Source organism: Gekko japonicus, unplaced genomic scaffold (assembly GCF_001447785.1).
Source record: "Gekko japonicus isolate JY-2015 unplaced genomic scaffold, Gekko_japonicus_V1.1 scaffold632, whole genome shotgun sequence".
Classification (NCBI taxonomy): Eukaryota; Metazoa; Chordata; class Lepidosauria; order Squamata; family Gekkonidae; genus Gekko; species Gekko japonicus.
The window spans coordinates 666,810-670,913 of NW_015172025.1; the positions used below are offsets into that span (position 1 = coordinate 666,810).

The 4,104-nt window shown below is 49.5% G+C and overlaps 1 protein-coding gene across 2 annotated transcripts in view; it reads left to right on the forward strand.

Annotated features, from left to right (window-relative positions):
- The window catches only part of ACSBG2 (acyl-CoA synthetase bubblegum family member 2), an 82,814-nt gene that overhangs the window by 15,094 nt on the left and 63,616 nt on the right, over positions 1 to 4,104 (forward strand). The window lies entirely within an intron of this gene.

The window sequence follows — 4,104 nt, forward strand, 5'->3', positions numbered from 1 at the left end:
GGGGGGGGGGAGAGATGGAGACGGCGACCGCACCCACGGCAAGGCTAGCGCCCCATTGTCTTCAGTTCCACAACAGGCATTCTTCCTAGTGTTTATCTAGTTCCCTCTTGAAGCCGTCAGTGCTTGTAGCAACCGCCACCTCCTGTGGCAGTGAGTTCCATGTGTTAATCACTCTTTGGGTGAAGAAGGACTTCCTTTTATCCCTTCTAACCTGACTGCTCAGCAGTTTCATGGAGTGCCCACTCATTCAATGGTGTTTTGTTTTTATGGTGTTACGGCCTGCGGGCTGTTCAGCTTGAATAAACTGAAACTGATATGGGGCGGAAGGCTTCCCACAAGGAAAACAGAACATCATGGCCTTTTCTGGAATTTTTCCCCTGTTTCGGAAAGCTTTCTGCTGAAAATCTTCCATCCTGTGTCACTGCTGCTGGCGGCTGGGCATCACATGAGAGAGAGAAAGTGGGAAGATCTGCGTTCAGATCCCTGCTGAGTCCCACGAATGTGCATAATACTGACCTCTGCATTACGGAGTTCAGTTTATTTACTCAAAGCAGTCATCTGCCGGTCCCCAGCGTGGTTCCCGTGGGTGCCTTGGTGTCCGCAGGTGGGCTCCTGGGTCCATTTTGCTGCCTCAACAAAGCATCTTGTGCCCAAAGGAAAGGGCCAATCCTGCCTGCCTCTGCCGCAGTTAGAGCAAGAGGTGTTTCAGAACACGGCCGGAGGGATCCCCTTTGCGTCTGCATGGGGCATCCATTTGGAAACAACTGCCTTCATTGTAAGAGGGTGCTTGGTTTGCAACCTCCCAATGCTTTTGCGATTGACACCCCCCTCCATACACCCACACCCCCACACTCCCCATCATAAAAATTCCAAAAGCGCCCCCAAGTTCAACAAAGGTGGGGACACCCCAGCCTTAAGTCATTGCAAAATGCTTTTCACAAGCATACAAAATGGGTTTTGCGAGCCTCCCAGTTGCTGGCAGTATTATAACCAGGAGGCCTCCGGCTGCTGGCAGCAGCTGGAACGCTTATCGAAAAAACTCATGTTCAAGACATTGTGGACCAAAATAAATTGTTTTGTGCGGTCTGATGAGGTCTGGCACATCAACAAAGCAGTGTTTGCCTGGGGTCTGGCCCTGCTGGGCTGGGTGGAGGAGACCTTTAGCCCATTTAAGACACCTTCTTGCACAACAGGTGATGAAAGCTGGCTCCATCAGGCCGCCTGTGTCTGCTCTCACGGTCCAGAGCCATGGATGTTTAGTGCTGTTTTTAAAAACGACAGCGTAAATTGAGATCATATCCACCTCCGTCAAAAAACTAGACCTTTCTACCTGCAACAGACCTAGGTGGGGCATAAGAAGAAGGAACCGTGCCTGGTTTCCTGAAGGAGATTTCTGCTCGCCCGAGGGGATTGTGCAAGTGGGACGTAACAGCCTGAAATAGCTTTGAAAAATTCCACTTTCCTCCAGCAAGTTTGGAGCGCCATACATTGTTCTTCCTCTGTTTCATCTTTACAATTGCCCTGTAAGGTAGACCAGGCTTATAAAACCAGCTCTCCCAAGGTTACCTAGTAAGCTTCACGACAGAATGATCCCTGGCCCCGGAGATGTCCGGCTGTCCTCGGCCAGGGCCTTTTCGGTCCTGGCCCCGACCTGGTGGAACTCTCTGCCTCATACCACCAGAGCCCTGCTGAGGGATCTCATGCAGTTCTGCAGGGTCTACAAGGCAGAGGTTTTCCCGCCAGGCTTTTGGTTGAGGACGGCAGCGGTGTTCTGTCATGGCTGGCAGCCTCTTCCTCCTTCCCTTAATTCTGATCTTGTGCCGCCCCCCCGCCCAGAAAGTGGCCGGGTGGTCCAGTACTGGGGTGAAATTTTTAAGGATGCCACCTGGGACTTCTGTTAATCTGGTTTTTAAAATTTGTTATTCCGATTTTGTTGTTTTGAATTCTTAAGTTTTGTATATTCATTTTATGGCTTTGTGCCTCTGTTGTACGTCACCCGGAGCCCAACGCAAGCTAGGATGGGGTGGTTAATAAATAATAATAATAATAATTTATGTTATATTATTATATCATAATTATTTTTGGCGAGTATATAATATATATAATATAATAATATTTATTATATACTATTATAGTATTGTACTATTATTGTCAGGGGTCATTTTGTAGAAAAAGAGGTGCAGGAGCTTATTTGCATATACCACACCCCCTGACATCACCGGAAGTGTGTCTGAAGGCACCCACCGCTCAGGCTCCACTGAACTCTTTTGGATCGCTAGCTATTGGGGGTGGGTGGGAACATGCAGATCTGTCCTCGCAGAGGAGGGAGAGCTTGTACCTGAATAAAACTTGGTCTTAAAGGTGCCACTGGACTGTTCCGCCCCATGGGCTCTTTACTGCTGGAGCTCCGCTCCTGTGTGCTCCTGCAGGAAATGACCCCTGATTATTGTTATTGTTATTATATATAATATTTTTGGTGAGTATTTTGTATGCCTGGAAGTCATGGTGACTTCTGGTGAATCCCGGTGGGGCTTGGACGTTTCAGAGAGATGGCTTACTATTACCTGCCTCTGCATCCTAGCCCAGGTATTCCTTGGAGGTCTCCCTTCCAAGTACTTGCCAGGGTCAGCCCTGCTTAGTTTCCGAGTTCTGACGAGATCGGGCTTCCCTGAGCCGCCCAGGTCAGGGCAAGGCAGAATGATCCGAACCTCCCCTGTTCTAATCTGATACCCGAATCAGTACTCGGTTCTGTTTCCTGTCCCACCCCTTCATTGGGAAGGGCCCTATCTATTCAAGCTGGTCTTGGAGTCTAGAAACTTTAAAAAGGTGGTGTTTGGGTATCGGGGAGGGGTGAATGCTGGATTCTGTGAGCAGGTGATGGGTTTTATGTCTTTGTATCGACTAGGTAACAAACACAGCCTGGCTTATGCTCACGGGATGTTTATCAAAGATTTGTCGTTTTAGCTTCCTGTTGGATGCAGGTTTCTCCCTGCTTCCCCCCCCCCCCCTTTTCAGGAGCTTAGACTTGTTAGCATGACTTCATAAGGATTAACCAGATGCTGGGCGAAGTACAAAGGCCAGTCAGCTCTCCACAACAGAGAGCCGCAGGCATCCATGGAAATCATAAACAAGGAAGTGGCGCAGAGAAGAGGGGCCAAACTCCAGAGGTCAAGTTGACTTTCTCCCCCTGTCAGCTAATCTTTCTAGTTCTAATCTTTTCTTTGCGGAAGTGTCTGAATTTCTGCCTGAACGGAGTTGGGGTGGAATTAGCTGCTCTTTAGAATGGAGGTGGGTGGGTGTCTTGGTAGCTGTTCTCTGCCATCGCTTAAGTAGAACCTCCCTCTTAGCAGGCAGTCTGTTTCTCAGCTGGACGCCAGGGTCCAAGAGAGGACAGGGTTTGTTTGGTGTAGTGGTTCAGTGCGCGGACTCTAATCTGGGAGAACACGGTTTGATTCCCCACTCCTCCACTTACACCTGGCTGGATGACCTTGGGCAAGCCACAGTTCTGATAAGAGCTGTTCTTGAAAAAGAGCCATTTCTGTCAAAGCTCTCCCAGGGTGTGTGTGTGTGTGTGCCAGTCTACATGCCCTTTTTGTGGCCTGATCCACCAAAGCAGTGCTTATTGGCATGAGATGTGTCAGGGCGAAGGGTTCTGTTTTTCTTTGCAAACATGGTGGTTGTAGAATGTCGCTCTTACCGCTAGGAACAGTCTCCCCTAAAAATGTCTTATCTCAGAGGCCAGTGATGTATGCCAGGTTTTGCCAGCTGGGTACAGCTGGGTATTCTGCACCTGCTGTAGGATTTCCCTGGGGAAAATCCCCTTCCTCCATACCGTTTGGGGACTTGAATGTTTATGAGCAGAAATGTCCCGGGTGGGTTGGCAGGGCACCTCGGTCATCACTGAATTGTTGGAGGGAATGACGTGTCAGAACGAGTGTGGGAGGGGGGGGGGGGGGGGCAGCCGGCCCTCCAGTTGTAGGGCAGAAAGAATCCGTGACATCTGCTAACCAGCTTTCTTCTCCTGCGGAGAGCATGTGACCGCAAACAGCTGCCTGGGCTCAAAAAAAGAAATCGGCAAATGCATCATCTTTTCATTTCATGCTG